Below are 18,996 nucleotides of genomic sequence, written 5' to 3'. Positions count from 1 at the left end.
ATCCCTGGGATGCAAGGCTGGTTCAACACATGCAAATCAATAAACATAATCCATCACTTAAACAGAACCAATGACAAAAGCCACATGATTATCTTAATAGATACAGAAAAGGCCTTCAATAAAATTCAACACCACTTCATACTAAAAAGTCTCAACAAAGTAGGTATTGATGGAACATATCTCAAAATAGTAAGAGCTATTTATGACAAATCCATAGCCAGTATCATACTGAATGGGCAAAAGATGGAAGCATTCCTTTTGAAAACTGGCACAAGACAAGGATGCCCTCTCTTACCACTCCTATTCAACACAATACTGGAAATTCTGGCCAGAGCAATCAGGTAAGAGAAAGAAATAAACGATATTCAAATAGGAAAAGAGGAAGTCAAAATGTCTCTGTGTGCAGATGACATTACTGCATATTTAGAAAACCCCATCATCTCAGACCAAAAACTCCTTAAGGTAGTAAACAATTTCAGCAAAGTCTCAGGATGCAAATCAATGCACAAAAACCACAAGCATTCCTGTACACCAAAAATAGACAAGTGGAAAACCAAACCATGAGTGAACTCTCATTCACAATTGCTAAAAAGAAAATAAAATACCTAGGAATACAACTTACAAGGGACATGAAGGACCTCTTCAAGGAGAACTACAAACCACTGCTCAAGGAAATAAGAGAGGGCACAAACAAATGGAAAAAAAAATCCATGCTCATAGATAGGAAGAATCAGTGTCATGAAAATGGCCATGGGGCATAACTGAACAAAAGGCAGCAGAAACTTCTGCAGACTTAAACGTACCTATCTGACAGCTTTGAAGAGAGTAGTGGTTCTCCCAGCATGGAGTTTGAGATCTGAGAATGGACAGACTGCCTCCTCAAGTGGGTCCCTGACCCCCGAGTAGCCTAACTGGGAGGCACCTCCCAGTAGGGGCTGACTGACACCTCATACGGCCGGGTGCCCCTCTGAGGCGAAGCTTCCAGAGTAACAATTAGGCAGCAACATTTGCCATTCTGCAATATTTGTGGTTCTGCAGCCTCTGCTGGTGATACCCAGGCAAACAGGGTCTGGAGTGGACCTCCAGCAAACTCCAATAGACCTGCAGCTGAGGGTCCTGACTGTTATAAGGAAAACTAACAAATAGAAAGGACACCCACACCAAAACCCCATCTGTACGTCACCATCATCAAAGACCAAAGGTAGATATGACCACAAAGATGGGGAGAAACCAGAGCATAAAAGCTGAAAATTCTAAAAATCAAAGCGCCTCTTCTCCTCCAAAGGAATGCAGCTCCTCACCAGCAATGGAACAAAGCTGGATGGAAAATGATTTCCACGAGTTGAGAGAAGACTTCAGATGATCGGTAATAACAAACTTCTCCGAGCTAAAAGAGGATGTTTGAACCCATTGCAAACACGCTAAAAACGTTGAAAAAAGATTAGATGAATGGTTAACTAGAATAAACAGCATAGAGAAGACCTTAATTGACGTGATGGGGTGAAAACCCTGGCACAAGAACTACATGACACGTGCACAAGCTACAGTAGCCAATTCGATCAACTGGAAGAAAGGGTATCAGTGACTGAAGATCAAATGAATGAAATGAAGCAAGAAGAGAAGTTTAGAGAAAAAAGAGTAGAAAGAAATGAACAAAGCCTCCAAGAAATATGGGACTTTGTGAAAAGACCAAATCTACATCTGATTGGTGTTCCTGAAAGCGATGGGGAGAATGGAACCAAGTTGGAAAACACTCTTCAGGATATTATCCAGGAGAACTACCCCAACCTAGCAAGGCAGGCCAACATTCAAATTCAGGAAATACAGAGAATGCCACAAAGATACTCCTTGAGAAGAGTAACTCCAAGACACATAATTGTCAGATTCACCAAAGTTGAACTTAAGGAAAAAATGTTAAGGGCAGCCAGAGAGAAAGGTTGGGTTACCCACAAAGGGAAGCCCATCAGACTAACAACAGATCTCTCGGTAGAAACTCTACAAGCCAGAAGAGAGTGGGAGCCAATATTCAACATTCTTAAAGAAAAGAATTTTCAACCCAGAATTTCATATCCAGCCAAACTAAGCTGCATAAGTGAAGGAGAAAGAAAATCCTTTACAGACAAGCAAATGCTGAGAGATTTTGTCACCACCAGGCCTGTCTTACAAGAGCTCCTGAAGGAAGCACTAAACATGGAGAGGAACAACTGACACCAGCCACTGCAAAAACATGCCAAATTGTAAAGTCCATCGATGCTAGGAAGAAACTGCAAAAACTAACAAGCAAAATAACCAGCTAACATCATAATGACAGGATCAAATTTACATGTAACAATATTAACCATAAATGTAAATGGGCTAAATGCTCCAATTAAAAGACACAGACTGGCAAATTGGATAGAGTCAAGACCCATCTGAATACAGAGTGTGCTGTATTCAGGAGACCCATCTCATGTGCAGAGACACACATAGGCTCAAAATAAAGGGATGGAGGAAGATCTACCAAGCAAATGGAAAACAAAACAAACAAACAAAAAAAAACAGGGATTGCAATCCTAGTCTCTGATAAAACAGACTTGAAACCAACAAAGATCAGAAGAGACAAAGTAGGCCATTACATAATGGTAAAGGAATCAATTCAACAAGAAGAGCTAACTATCCTAAATATATATGCAGCCAATAGAGGAGCACCCAGATTCATAAACCAAGTCCTTAGAGTCTTACAAAGAGACTTAGACTCCCACACAATAATAGTGGGAGACTTTAACACCTCGCTGTCAACATTAGACAGATCAACAAGACAGAAAGTTAACATGGATATCCAGGAATTCAACTCAGCTTTGTACCAAGTGGACCTAATAGACATCTACAGAGCTCTCCACCACAAATTAACAGTATATACATTCCTCTCAGCACCACATCACACTTATTCCAAAATTGACTGCATAGTTGGAAGTAAAGCACTCCTCAGCAAATGTAAACAGAAATTATAACAAACTGTCTCTCAGACCACAGTGCAATCAAACTAGAACTCAGGATTAAGAAACTCACTCAAACCACTCAACTACATGGAAACTGAACAATCTGCTCCTGAATGACTACTGGGTACATAACGAAATGAAGGCAGAAATAAAGATGTTCTTTGAAACCAATGAGAACAAAGATACAACACACCAGAATCTCTGGGACACATTTAAAGCACTATGTAGACAGAAATTTATAGCACTAAATGCCCACGAGAGAGCAGGAAAGATCTAAAATCGACACCCTAACATCACAATTAAAAGAACTAGAGAAGCAAGAGCAAACACATTCAAAAGTTAGCAGAAGACAAGAAATAACTAAAAGCAGAGCAGAACTGAAGGTGATAGAGACACAAAAAACACTCCAAAAAATCAATGAATCCAGGAGCTGGTTTTTTGAAAAGATCAACAAAATTGATACACTGCTAGGAAGACTAATAAAGAAGAAAAGAGAGAAGAATCAAACAGATGCAATAAAAAATGATAAAGGGGATGTCATCGTCGACCTCACAGAGATACAAACTACCATCAAAGAATACTATAAACACCTCTACGCAAATAAACTAGAAAATCTAGAAGAAATGGATAAATTCCTGGACACATACACCCTCCCAAGACCAAACCAGTAACAAGGTGAATCCCTGAATAGACCAATAACAGGCTCTGAAATTGAGGCAATCATTAAGAACCTACCAACCAAAAAAAGTCCAGGACCAGACACATTCACAGTCGAATTCTACCAGAAGTAAAAAGAGGAGCAGGTACCATGCCTTCTGAAACTATTCCAATCAATACAAAAAGAGGGAATCCTCCCTAACTCATTTTATGAGGCCAGCATCACCCTGATACCAAAGCCTGGCAGAGACACAACAAAAAAAGAGAATTTTAGACCAATACCCCTGATGAAAATCGAAGCAAAAATCCTCAATAAAATACTGGCAAACCGAATCCAGCAACACATCAAAAAGCTTATCCACCATGATCAAGTGGGCTTCATCCCTGGGAGGCAAGGCTGGTTCAAATACGCAAATCAATAAACGTAATCCGGCATATAAACAGAACCAAAGACAGAAACCACATGATTATCTCAATAGATGCAGAAAAAGCCTTTGACGAAATTCAGCAGCCCTTCATGCTAAAAACTCTCAATAAATTCGGTGTTGGTGGAACATATCTCAAAATAATAAGAGCTATTTATGACAAACCCACAGCCAATATCATACTGAATGGGCAAAAACTGGAAGCATTCCCTTTGAAAACTGGCACAAGACAGGGATGCCCTCTCTCACCACTCCTATTCAACATAGTGTTGGAAGTTCTGGCCAGGGCAATCAGGCAGGAGAAAGAAATAATGGGTATTCAGTTAGGAAAAGAGGAAGTCAAATTGTCCCTGTTTGCAGATGCATGATTGTATATTTAGAAAACCCCATCGTCTCAGCCCAAAATCTCCTTAAGCTGATAAACAACTTCAGCAAAGTCTCAGGATACAAAATCAGTGTGCAAAAATCACAAGCATTCTTACACACCAGTAACAGACAAACAGAGAGCCAAATCATGAATGAACTCCCATTCACAATAGCTTCAAAGAGAACAAAATACCTAGGAATCCAACTTACGAGGGATGTAAAGGACCTCTTCAAGGAGAACTACAAACCACTGCTCAGTGAAATAAAAGAGGACACAAACAAATGGAAGAACATTCCATGCTCATGGATAGGAAGAATCAATATTGCGAAAATGGCTACACTGCCTAAGGTAATTTATAGATTCAATGCCATCCCCATTAAGCTACAAATGACTTTTGTCACAGAATTGGAAAAAACTGCTTTAAAGTTCATATGGAACCAAAAAAGACCCCTCATTGCCAAGACAATCCTAAGCCAAAAGAACAAAGCTGGAGGCATCACACTACCTGACTTCAAACTATACTACAAGGCTACAGTAACCAAAACAGCATGGTACTGGTACCAAAACAGAGATATAGACCAATAGAACAGAACAGAGCCCTCAGAAATAATACCACACATCTACAGCCATCTGATCTTTGACAAACCTGACACAATCAAGAAATGGGGAAAGGATTCCCTATTTAATAAGTGGTGCTGGGAAAATTGGCTAGCCATAAGTAGAAAGCTGAAACTGGATCCTTTCCTTACTCCTTATATGAAAATAAATTCAGGATGGATTAGAGACTGAAATGTTAGACCTAAAACCATAAAAATCCTAGAAGAAAACCTAGGTAATACCATTCAGGACATGGGCATGGGCAAGGACTTCATGTCTAAAACACCAAAAGCAACAGCAACAAAAGCCAAAATTGACAAATGGGATCTCATTAAACTAAAGAGCTTCTGCACAGCAAAAGAAACTACCATCAGAGTGAACAGGCAACCTACAGAATGGGAGAACATTTTTGCAATCTTCTCATCTGACAAAGGGCTAATATCCAGAACCTACAAAGAACTCAAACAGATTTACAAGAAAAAAACAAACAACCCCATCAAAAAGTGGGCAAAGGATATGAACAGACATTTCTCAAAAGAAGACATTCATACAGACAACAGACACATAAAAAAATGGTCATCATCACTGAAGAGAAATGCAAATCAAAACCACAATGAAATACCGTCTCACACCAGTTAAAATGGCAATCATTAAAAAATCAGTAAACAACAGGTGCTGGAGAAGATGTGGAGAAATAGGAACACTTTTACACTGTTGGTGGGACTGTAAACTAGTTCAACCATTGTGGAAGACAGTGTGGCGATTCCTCAAGGATCTAGAACTAGAAATACCATTTGACCCAGCCATCCCATTACTGAGTATATACCCAAAGGATTATAAATCATGCTGCTATAAAGACACATGCACACGTATGTTTATTACAGCACTATTCACAATAGCAAAGACTTGGAATCAACCCAAATGTCCATCAGTGACAGACTGGATTAAGAAAATGTGGCACATATACACCATGGAATACTATGCAGCCATAAAAAAGGATGAGTTCATGTCCTTTGTAGGGACATGGATACAGCTGGAAACCATCATTCTCAGCAAACTATCGCAAGAACAGAAAACCAAATACCGCATGTTCTCACTCATAGGTGGGAACTGAACAATGAGATCACTTGGACACAGGAAGGGAAATATCACACACCGGGGCCTATTGTGGGGAGGGGGAGGGGGGAGGGATAGCATTAGGAGATATACCTAATGTAAATGATGAGTTAATGGGTGCAGCACACCAACATGGCACATATGTAACAAACCTGCACGTTGTACACATGTACCCTAGAACTTAAAGTATAATAATTTAAAAAAAAATATGTGGCACATATATGCCATGGAACACTATTTAGCCATAAAAAAGAATGAGTTTATGTACTTTGCAGGGACATGGATGAAGCTTGAAACCATCAGCCTCAGCAAACTAACACAGAAACAGAAAACCAAACACTGCATGTTCTCACTCATAATTTGGAGTTGAAGAGTGAGAACACATAGACACAGGGACGTGAACATCACACACTGGGGCCTTCACGGAGTGGGGGCGAACAGGGAGGGAAAGCACTAGAACAAATACCTAATATATGTGGGGTTTAAAACCTAGATGATGGGTTGATAGGTGCAGCAAACCAATACGGCACATTTATACCTATGTAACAAACCTGCATGTTCTGCACATGTATCCAAGAACCTAAAGTAAAATGATAAAAAAAGAAGAGTTAGATCTAAAACGAGTACAAAATGCCCAAAATAGTCCAGAAAGACAGCTAATGACCTTTTTCTCGAAAATATCTTAATATCACAGTACCAAATAGCCTAACTATGTCAAGCTAAGCATATAACTACTACTAAACCGTAAAGGAATTAGGTAAAAAACAACGAACAAGAAAAGCTGATGGAACGGTAAGAATTTGTGTTCTGAACCTCAGATGAGAACATAGAAGACAATTAACTGTTCTATTGTACTTAGGATTCCACCACTGGTAAGGGATTACACCTCAGCTCAAGGTAATAGTCACAAGAAACTCTCAGGGCTATTTCTATCTGAAAGCTGCTACAATTTCTAGACAGAGAGCACATGTTATCTTCTGCCTAGGGACTAAATGGATCCTGCTACAGTGGCTGTAAATTGCATATCCCTAATTTAAGTCTCCTCTCGGCTGAAGCAGCCCTGGGCTGTGATTTGACCAGAAGACTAGAACAGCTACAGTACAGAAGAAATGCAGACCACACCCAGGGGACCCAATCTTGTTTCTTTGTTACGATACACAGAGCCTTGAGCTACTGCTAAATAATAGATTTAAGAACTATTGAAATGCCTTTCCCCACTTCTCTACTCCTGAAGCAATGGGAAATCATGGCTCACTGAAACGATGGAGTCAGAATCCAGGTTTCCCCAAAAGACCATAACATTAAACCACACATCCACTAAATAAGAGTAAAAATTGTCTTGGCCCCATGTCCCCCTTCTTAAAAAACTGTTGAGGCTACATATCTAAAAGGCATCACAGATACTTGAGCCTCCTAATTAAATGTATAAATGCATAGCGACTTGAGAGAAAAAACACCACTTATTCAGTTATAGAGCCAGCATGTATGTACGCACACATCCACACGCCACTTATTTGATCGTTTGCTAAATGTGCAAACTCTTCCTCTGTCTACAGTTACACACTAGCATATCTGTCTCACAGAGGAAAAAAAATCGAAGTCATTGGCTGCCAATTTCCTAAGAGGTGAGGAGAAAGCGAAGCAACTGAGAATGAAAAGACTGCTATGGCTTTGACAAGATGAGCAAATAGCTTCTAACAGCCCACAAACTACAGACACACACACACACAAAGCATCTGCTTGAAGAGAGAGTTCTAAAAGCCCAACTAAATCTCTATCTGATGGTAAAAGTGAGCCCAGATATTTGGTAGGAAAAGGAGAAAGCATGAAAGAAAAAAAAATGTAAAGGAAAACATTTTGTGAGTTACATGATGAAAACAAGATCATTTACATATTGTCCAAGTTATCATGACTGCCATCCCCAAGCAGTATTTTTAGAATTTTAGTACAAATTGCCTAAAATAATGTTTAGTTCACAAAAGACAGTTAGGAGATAGGAAGCCCCAAACCCCACATAATAATGAAACTGATAAAGACTGCAAAAAGGGTACAGAGAAAACAGTGCAAAGGATAAATCCATAGTAGATGCTTTTCTTTGGGGATGACATTATCTCAGTGGCTACAAATTGTCTACTTACAAACCACTGCACTACAGGGTGGAGTGATGATACAGGCAAGCCTGAGTGAACAGCTAACCATACAGTCCCACAGCCTTCCTTGACCTAATGAAGAGAACACAGAGAAGAAGCTGGACAAGGGGCTCCCACCTTGTGCCTGAGTCCATTCAACCTCAAAAGTGGTATAACCAGACAGCATTCACCACTGTCATCCATGAACTCAAGGACCACTGGCACAGACGAGAGACTAGGGTGTTGCCTGCACTCCTAGGCAAATGAAATTTCATATATTTGCCAGTTGCCAGAACACCTAAGACTGGAAGTATAGCCATGAGCAGTGGCTCACACTTGCAATCTCAGCACTGTGGGAGGTGAAGGTGGGAGGATCACTTGAAGACAGGAGTTCAAGACCAGCCTCGGCAATATAACAAGACTCTGTCTCTAAAAAAAATTTAAAAACCAGCTGGGCATGGTGGCACACATCTGTAGTCCCAGCTACTCAGGAGACTGAGGTGGGAGGATCACTTGAGCCCAGGAGCTCAAGGCTGCAGTGAGAAAGGATCGCACCATTGTACTCCAGCCTGGGCAACAAACCAAGACTGTCTTTTATTTTTTTTTTAAAAAAAAAAAAAAAAGAGGGAAAAAAAAGAGTATAATGTATGAAATTACAAATTTCCTTTCTGCAAATCTCAGCTCCGCATGTGTCTTTGTGAACTAAGTAAATGAGTTCAGACAACTAAGAGTGTCTTCACTGACTCACCCTGGGGAGGGACATGCCAAGGACACACGGACAAATGTTTCCCTTCATCCTTCCTCTGAGTTTCAGTCTAAGGTGAGGCAAGTAGAAAAAATCTTTTTTTGTTTGTATTCACTACACTTAAATTAAAAACTGAAGTCTCGGCTGGGTGCGGCAGCTCATGCCGATAATCTCAGCACCTTGGGAGGCCAAGGCAGATAGATTATCTGAGGTCTGAAGTTCATAGACCAACCTGACCAACATGGAGAAACCCCATCTCTACTAAAAATACAAAATTGACCGGGCATGGTGGCTCATGCCTGTAATCCCACCTACTTGGGAGGCTGAGGAAGGAGAATCGCTTGAACCGGGAGGCGGAGGTTGCCGTGAGCCAAGATTGCGTCATTGCACTCCAGCCTGGGCAACAAGAGTGAAACTCCGTCTCAAAAAAAAAACCAAAAAACCGAAGTCTCATATTTTTAAAAAGTGATCTGAAAACTCTCATAAAGTATCAGATACAAATGGGTAATCTTAGTAACAAGAATGAGAAATATAATGACTATCATTTTTAGTGTCAGGTCTATGTGCCCTGAAGCACACTACTAACACTATTGTAGTCAATTGTAACCGCAAATTTTGGGGGCATCTTAGAGGTAGACATTTTACCATCCCCATTTTACAGATGTGGACGCTGACCCAGAGAGGTCATGAGACAAGAACGTGGTGGAATTGTGATCTGAATGTAGAAAGGTCTTAAGGCAAAGTCCACATGCTCACATCCCGTATTTGTTTGGGAAAATACATTTTTTCCTAGTTCTATACTTTTAAGTTCATTCTTGACTCAAAATTCATACTTTTAGGGACTGGTTTTTCAAAACTTCCTTAAAACAAGTTAGGCTTAATGAATTTTTTCAGAAAATTATTTGAGAGCTCCTTCTGAGCTCAGGCCTGCCTCCATTTTTCTTTCTCTATTCATTTCCCTAGACACATCAGGTCTCATAAGGTGAGTCTTCCCTGGGTCTCTTACTTTTCCAGGTTCTTGATCTGATTGTTAAGATATCCTGACAGTTTCTATGGGAATCCAGACACATCTCTCTTCTGGATCTATTTCCTCTTCCCCTACATAGTCCCTTCCTGTACCATGCAACTGAGACCCTTCTCTGCCAGGACAATAAGCCCCACCACACCACTCACATATCAGAGAGGGCTTCCACCTGCCCACACTCTACAACAGTAATCTACGAAAACGTCTTCATCTCATCCTGTTGAGTAAGCACCTTGGAACATCATATTGAAGCAGACAAATCACTTGGCTACCTAAAGTTCAACATCATTTCAAAGTGCCACCGAATCAAAATGACTTTAGTCCCTGAACAAACAAAATACGATCATCACGAAAAGATATGCACAACACATTCATAGGAGCACTATTAGTAATACGCCCAAGCAAGAGACTACGTAAATGTCCAGCAACTTTAAAATAGGTATACAACTGAACAGTATTAGAGCAAAGACAATGCAAAAAAAGTATTGCATACAATATTGTAGATTTCACAAATATAATAAGCAAAACAAGGTAGACACAAAAGAATATTCACTATATGATTCTATTCATAAAAACAAACTAAACAAAGGCATCACAAGGCAAGATATTGGTTGCTCCTGGAGCATGAGTTGGGGAGGGCTCTGGGGTGCTGGTAATTTTCTATTAATCAAGGTGCTGATTGCAGAAGTGTGTCCACTTTGTAACAACCATTCCATCAAGCTATCCACTTAGCGACGTATTCACTTTCCTCCATGCATAAGGTCCCTCAGCAAAGAGCTGACTGAGACGGACCCTTGAGAGCATCTGGTCCATGCCCTTTGGTTGGCATAAGACCAACTGTTTCCCATGGATGTTAGGTAGCTCATGGACACAGAGGAAATTCATGAAAGGACTGGAACTGGACATCAGATCTCTTAGCTCCCCACACAGGTACCAAAGCTGTGTGACAGGATGTTCCTCTAACTTCCTTGCTTTCTGTGACTCCAGCCAAGGTTTAGAAGGATGAGGAACACATTACTCTTATGAATGCAATCCAGGAGTTTCCAATCTTTTATTGACATCCATGCCAGGAAGAGCATCTAAACACGCTTTAGGATATGGCAAATCAGAGAAAGTCAGACAGTTCACATTCACTGGCTAGGTGACCATCAGCACGCTCCTTACCTCTCTTGTATTCTCATCCAGATCACTGAAGTGTTAACTCCTACCCTGAAAGGGTGCCATGAGGATAAGGTAATAAGTAGTGTCAGGGCCATGCCTGGCACACGGCAAGCATTCAGAAACACTATTTGTAAAATGAATATGGAATCGAATTAATCAAATGCTTGTCACTTGGTAGAAGCTCAATAAATAGTAGTTATTATTACTGAGAAAGAGAAATAGGGAGAAAGTGGGTAAACATGGTTGTGAGAAACCAACGCCTCATATTCTAAGCCTACTGGGTCATTAATAGGTCAAACAGCAATTCTCACTGGTGTAGATAAGGTGGTGAAATGGTCTGTGAGGTGGAGAGTGCTGAAGGACTCGAGAAGAGGGCTATGCTTTTTATTTTATGTGCTACAAGGTGTGTGTTTTCCTTCTCAGTGCCAAATGAAGATTTGCTCATCGCCTGCCACACCACGTCTAAATCCTACAGCCACCTGTTATTCATGCTACTCTTAGAATTTACAGGTTTTAAAAAGGGGAGTGGATACAAACACTCCTAGACTTAATTAGTAGACTCACTAGAGTCAAGTAATCCTACTTCTGGAAAAAAATTCACATACTCTAGGGGAAATTGCAGGCTTTAGAGAGGTCTGAAATGAACCATGACCAGAAGTTACTTCACTTACCTTTTTAAAAAGCAGGTTTAATACTGATTTTTTTTTTTTCAGTTCTTCAAATCTTGGATGTATATAGCAAGCTAATCCACACAAGTTCTTTGATACTGAAAAGAAACAAATACAAAAACAAGTTAAAACTGATTTCAAATTATAGTACACCAGAAAAAATAAAAGCGGCAAATGGCTAATTATTATATAAACAAAGAACATCGAACTAGATAACACGAGTGTAATTGAAAACAACAAAACCTGTGTTAAGGACTTCCTTCCATCCATCCTTTCTCTCTTATCCTCCTTCTTTCATTCTTCCCCATCCAGCACTCCACCCTTCTCTACCTTCCTTCCTCAGTTAACTGGACAACCTTAAATATTCCCTGATGACTGATTTTTTCTGCTGAAACCAAGTAGCACATGGTATGTACTCTATGAATGTTTGTTGAGTAAATGAATGAACCATGTTTTGCAATATTTTGTTGTTAAGATTTAAAAAATAAGAAATGCCCATAATTTATTATTTTGTTGTCCAACAGGAACAAGTTATAGATAATATGTATATACATATACTGTTTCTGACTTGAGTTTCTGATTCTCTTATCTCTTTTAAATAACTCATACTTAGGGGGAAATCCCTGTTAGTATATATAGGCACATACATCTTCACCATGATACAATAATAAAATATATTTTGGTACTAAAAGAATATTTAAAAGAGTAAAATTTCCTTTTGAGATGCCCTCTCTTCAAATACCTCAGAACTACCTGCATCCAAAGGAGAAAGCAAGAAGTCTCCCAGTTAAATACAAGAGCTATTGCCACACATGTTTTACAAATGCATACAGAGTCAGGGCCAGTCCTAGACAAAATTATGACATATGGATGTGGCTGTTTCCTTTCTTCTATCTTTCCTTTTGAGGATTCATTAACCCCAGATGTTTAATCAAGCAGGGAAGCAAAAGGAACAGCTCCAAGGTTGCAATAACTTAATGGATATCCTTCATGAGGACATTTTTACTAAAAAAGAAAAAAAAAGCTTCAGAAAAGGCAGGTGCTTAACAGTGAAATAAAATGCATTACTGACTATGGAATTTCAGGAATGAATGAGGTTGTAGATTTTCATCATGGAATTTCTCAACACCCCATCAAATCACATCAGGTAAGTATCTGTCCGTTCTGCTTTCTCCTACAGCTGGCTTCATATATGGCCCATATATACACACTAATCCCAGCAAATTTTAAGTAATTTATGATATATACATAGGCAAGCTCAAGTTTAAGACTAGCCTGTGCTCTGAAAGTAAACAGTCATATTAATGAGCAGTTTTCAAAGTGAGCTCCTAGGAATCCCACCCTCATGTGCTTCTGAGAGCAGAGGCAGAAGTGAGCAGATGTGCAGCCTTGTGCGGTGCGATTTCACTTTCATGTTTCACACTTAGACCCAAGATTTAGTTGGGGAAGTGGTTCCTCCAGCTGCTTATGAAAGAGCTGAAACAATCAATGGAACCAAGTAACAATTAGATTAAAAGCGAGTGCAGAAAATCCCAGTCAGTCCACAACACAGCTGATCTAACACCAAAATCCAACCACCACCTGTCATAGGGTAAAATACAAGTCCTAGCCTGAGTCCCAGGGCAGAGGTCAGCCTGGGTCTGAGCAGACAGGACCTGGGCCTTCTCTTCTTCCCTACTCAGCCCCCTCATCTCCTGCCCTGGAACATCATGAGCAGAAGGAAGGGGACCTACACTTCCATGAGGACTGATCAACAGTAAGAGGGCAAGATTAGGGTGCAGGGGGCCTGTGGATGTTCACAGGATGGTGACGCAAGACATGGTGGGTTTCTGTAAGTCAGTCATTTCCCAGGCCCTGCCCTGATCCCCACCAGCCTTTTTGCTGGGAATTCCATGTGCAAGGTTTACATGCTTCACCTGGATCAAGGCTCTTGGCTAGGAATGAGAAAGGAGAAAATTAACAGAACAGTCTAAAAAGAAGAAAAATATACCTATGTTCTATGAAATCCAATTCAAAACAATATGTAAAATGAAAAAAGGGGGAAATATGGGAGGAGCATTATGAGAAAATAAGCATTGCCTGAATGTGCTCCAGAGAAATTCACATTGACTAAGAAGCACTGAGTATATTCAATCCCTCCCTCAGCACAGAGCTCTAATTATTTGGCCCAACCAGGACTGAATACAAAAAAAATTTATAAACATGAACCATTATATTTTTTGAGTTTTCATCATACTAAATAGTAAGTATAAGTAAAAGTAGCTGTACTTGATGGCCCACTAGGAACAAACAAAAAACTACTGTTGGAGTACAACCTTGGCAGGCTGAGGTGGGAGAATCACCTGAGCCTAGAGTTTGAGTCCAGCCCAGGCAACATAGCAAGAGCATGCTTTGAAAGAAGAAAAGACAAAAAGAAAAGAAAAGAAAAGAAAAGAAAAGAAAAGAAAAGAAAAGAAAAGAAAGAGGGAAGGAAGGAAGGGAGGGAGGGAGGGAAGGAAGGAAGGAAGGAAGGGAGGGAGGGAGGAAGGGAGGAAGGAAGGAAGGAAGGAAGGGAGGGAGGGAAAAGAAAAGGGAGGGAGGGAGAGAAGAAAAAGAAGAAGGAAGAAGTAGAAGGAGGAAGAAGAAGACGGAAGAATAAGAGGAAGAGGAAGATGATCAGGAAGAAGAAGCAGCAGCAAAAGGAGGAGGAGGAAGAAGGACGAAGAAGAAAAAGAAGGAAGAAGAAGAAAGAAGAAGGAGGAGGAAGAGGAAGAAGAAAGAAGAATAAGAAGAGAAAGAGGAAGAAGATGAAGGAGGAGGAGGAAGGAAGAAGAAAAAGAAGAAAGAAGAGGAAGAAGGAAGAAGAAGAGGAGAAGGAGGAAGACGAATAAGTAGGAGGAGGAGGAGGAAGAGGAAGAAGAAGAGGAGAAGAAAGGAGGAGGAGGAGGAAGAAGAAGAAGAAGAAGGAGGAGGAGGAGGAGAAGTAAGAAGAAGGAGAAAGAAGAAGAGAGAAGGAGAAAGAAGAGAGAAGAAGGAGAAAGGAGAAAGAAGGAGAATGAGAAGAGGAAGAGGAGGAGGAAAAAGAAGAAGGAGGAGGAGGAGAAGGGAAAGAAGATTTACAAGCTTACGTTTATTTTGGACTTCAATCTTTGTCTTAAAAACAGTTTCTGAGATAAGCAGTTTCATGCAAAAGGTTTACTGGAGAGTGATCTGGGGAGAGACACCTGTAAGGAAGAAAACAAGGGAGGATTAGGCAGATGGAGAAGTGGGAGGAGTGGTTGTAACTGAGGCCCAGCTGATCCTCTAGGTTGCTCTGGAGCTAGAGTGGTTCTTTAAAGTTATCCCAATTTGGGTAAAGAAGCCAGGAATTTTTTTTTTTTTTTTTTTTTTTTTGAGACGAATCTCGCTGTGTTGCCCAGGCTAGAGTGCAGTAGCGGGATCTCAGCTCACTGCAAGTTCCACCTCCCAGATTCACACGATTCTCCTGCCTCAGCCTTCCGAGTAGCTGGGACTACAGGAGCCCGCCACCACACCCGGCTAATTTTTTTGTATTTTTAGGAGAGACGGGAGTTTCACTGTGTTAGCCAGGATGGTCTCAATCTCCTCACCTCGTAATCTGCCCACCTTGGCCTCCCAAAGAGCTGGGATTACAGGCATGACCCACCGCCCCAGCTGGGGTCAGGATTTTTTTATCCTTGCATCATCCACACCTGGGAGGCATTGTAATCTTGGATCAAGGTGGTGCCCTGCAGCCAAGAGCAATTTCAAATGAAGGATGCACCTATGAGCCAGCACTTCCAGCTGCTTAGGAATGAGTACATCATCCCTGAAGATGAGATCAAGATGGAGACCATAATACCTACCTTCTCCTTACAGACACATTTGTATTGGGACACATTCTCTTTTTCATTCTTCTACTCATTGTTCTGTATCAGGGCAGTTTACAGAGCACCTTATTACAGCCGTCCCAGTCTCTTTACATATCTCCCCTACCTCCTTTTCTTTGGGATTATTCACATTTATACAGTCAGATATCATTTTATAATTTCTTCCCTTTATTCTGTTACATATGCTGTATTTGTCTGTTCTCACACTGATAATAAAGGCATACCTGAGGATGGGTAGTTCATAAAGGAAAGAGGTTTAATGGACTCACAGTTCCACATGGCTGAGGAGGCTTCACGATCATGGTGGAAGGCAAATGAGACGCAAAGGCACGTTTTACATGGCAGCAGGCAAGAGAGAATGAGAGAGCCAAGCAAAGGGGGAAACCCCTTATAAAGCCATCAGATCTCATGAGACTTATTCACTGCCACGAGAAGAGTGTGGGGGAAACCACCCCCATGATTCAATTATCTCCCACCCGGTCCTTCCCACAACATATGGGAATCATGCAAGCTACAATTCAAGATGAGATTTGGGTGAGACACAGCCAAACCATATCATATAGTGTTTTTCTGAATCTTTATAAATCTGCTTTCTTACACCTATACATTCTGTTAGAATGCTATTATTTCATAGTAACTTTCCCCCATATAACCAATCTTTTCTTCTTGTTGGTTAGAAAAAATTTTTTTGAATATTATTTGCCATTTTGGTTTTATCTACTTTCTAAGAATGTTTTAGTTAGAGTTATTGGTTGTAAACAACAGAAAATAAATCTGGCTCAGTTAAGGAGAAAAATAATTTTGGGAAGGGTTAAAGGTTGCACAGTAAGCAAGAAAACTTACCAAACTTGGGCAGGAAGCTAGACAGACAAAGCACAGCCAAGGTCCTGCCCAAAGAGCCATTGGTGTAGGATGTTCTGCTGACAATGATCCTGTGGGAGAGACAGCTGTGCTGCTGATGTCTGCAGCCTCTGGATGCTAACTCTCACGCCTCTGAACTTACAATGTCTCTGTAGATAAAGTAACTGTACTCATGTTACAGTCCATGCTCTAGCTACCAGAAGTGAGGAGAAAGGCTGGGCCAGGCAGGGGGGCTCATGCCTGTAATCTCAGCACTTTGGGAGGCCAAGGCAGGTGGACTGCATGAGATCAGGAGTTCAAGACCAGCCTGATCAACATGGTGAAACCTCATCTCTATAAAAATACAAAGATTTGCCAGGCGTGGTGTCAGTTGCCTATAATTCCAGTTACTCAGGAGGCTGAGGCAGGATAATGGCTTGAAGCCAGGAGGCGGAGGCTGCAGTGAGCCAAGATCATGCCACTGTACTCTGGAGGACAGAAGACTCTGTCTAAAAAAAAAAACGAAGGGAGAAAAGCTATCATTCCCCTGCAGCTTCCATGTAGTGAACAGAGACTGGCATTCTTTATGTTTCCCCTTGTGACTCTCCCAAAGAGGAAGGTGGTCATATCATGATCTACCAAAATAATAAATGACCATTAACACAAGACTCAAGAAATGCAAGAATTATAGCCGGGCACGCTGGCTTACGCCTGTAATCCCAGCACTTTGGGAGCCTGAGGCCGGCAGATCAACTGAGGTTAGGAGTTTGAGACCAGCCGGGCCAACATGGCGAAACCCCATCTCTACTAAAAATACAAAAATTAGCTGGGTGTGTTGGCGGGCACCTGTAGTCCCAGCTACTCAGGAGACTGAGGCAGGAGAGTCTCTGGAACCCAGGAGGCAGAGGCTGCAGTGAGCCATGATCATGCCACTGCACTCCAGCCTGGGAAAAGAGTAACACTATCTCCAAAAAAAAAAAAAAAAAGAAAAAAATGTAAGAATTTGTCAATAGTATCCCTCAAGATAATTAGTTTTCAGAATGTTGGTATACTTGGATTCTTACATGCCACTTTTACTTGCCCCTCTGAAATGTTTATAATTTATGTTAGGAGAGCATCTTTTTAAAAATAATTAATTAATTAATTTGAAAAGTTTTTGTAGAGAATGATGGTTTCCAGCTTCTCAGCAAACTATCGCAAGGACAGAAAACCAAACACCGCATGTTCTCACTCATAGGTGGGAATTGAACAATGAGAACACTTGGACACAGGAAGGGGAATATCACACACCCGGGCCTGTCATGAGGGGGAGGGATAGCATTAGGAGAAATACCTAATGTAAATGACCAATTAATGGGTGCAGCACACCAACATGGCACATGTATACATATGTAACAAACCTGCACATTGTGCACATGTACCCTAGAACTTAAAGTATAATTTAAAAAAAAGAAAAGTTTTTTTTTTAATTTTTAAAAATTTTTTATTGTAGACAAGGTCTCACTGCATTGCCCAGACTGGTCCTGAACTGGGTTCAAGTGATCCTCTGACCTCGGCCTCCCAAAGTGCTCCAATTACAAGTGTGAGGCACCCAGATAAGAAAGAGTTTTTTATATAATCTGCTGTTCTATGTCCTTATTATACTCCAACAACAATAGCATTTTTGTTTGTTTCTATTTTTTTCTAGGCTGAGGTTTTATCAGATGTTACAAATGTGTTCTGTGGGGGAAAATAATATGTCTTTAATCATATAAAATGAGAAGTGCCATAAACTATAACTCTCTTTTGAACACAGTAGCATATGAAAGGTTTTGAAAAATCCAGAAGTAAAGAGGTAGATGTAGGTTGGGCACACTGGCTCACGCCTGTAATCCCAGCACTTTGGGAGGCCGAGACAGGAGGATCTCTTGAGGCTAGGAGTCCAGCAAAAATGGGACTGTGGCTCCCAGAATCCTGAGCCATCACTGGAATTCCTAGCTTCTTGCAAAACAGCAGTGGCAGTGTGGTGTTAGAAATCTCCGCAGCACAGCACTCATGGGATCTGGGCAATGTTCCTTTCCCTTTTGCTCCTCCAGCCTTAGGAGTTGGCAGCCTCCAGTTATCTGGAATCTGGGTTGCATCCATTCACATTTTTGTCTCTTCAACCCCACTAACACTTTTGCAAACTACCTGCTTTGTTAATGGCTCAGTGTTAGAAATACCTAGAGTGGTTTCTGTTGTTCTGACAGATCAGTTAAATATGCAAACATGGCATTTTTCCCCCAAGAAAACATATTAACATCTTGTATGACTACAGTATTCTGCACACCATAGTTTAGGAAATATAAAAAACCTAGAGTTATTTATATTATTCTGACTAGACACTGAAATATACAAACATGGTATTTTCTCCCCAGAAAATATATTGACATCTTTTATGATGA

At 40.7% G+C, this 18,996-nt stretch overlaps 1 protein-coding gene across 1 annotated transcript in view; it reads right to left on the bottom strand.

Annotated features, from left to right (window-relative positions):
* The window catches only part of LOC103218789 (liprin-beta-1-like), a 144,975-nt gene that overhangs the window by 112,258 nt on the left and 13,721 nt on the right, over positions 1-18,996 (bottom strand). Inside the window, exons 2-4 of the mRNA XM_073020574.1 lie at positions 16,577-16,665; positions 14,975-15,070; positions 11,871-11,965 (exon numbers count right to left, since the gene is read on the bottom strand). The gene's annotated coding sequence lies outside the window, so the exon portion shown is untranslated. The remainder of the gene's footprint in view (positions 1-11,870; positions 11,966-14,974; positions 15,071-16,576; positions 16,666-18,996) is intronic.

Source organism: Chlorocebus sabaeus, chromosome 11 (assembly GCF_047675955.1).
Source record: "Chlorocebus sabaeus isolate Y175 chromosome 11, mChlSab1.0.hap1, whole genome shotgun sequence".
NCBI lineage: Eukaryota > Metazoa > Chordata > Mammalia > Primates > Cercopithecidae > Chlorocebus > Chlorocebus sabaeus.
Note: the sequence above shows the minus strand (reverse complement) of the source record. Positions and strands in the feature narration are given on the sequence as shown.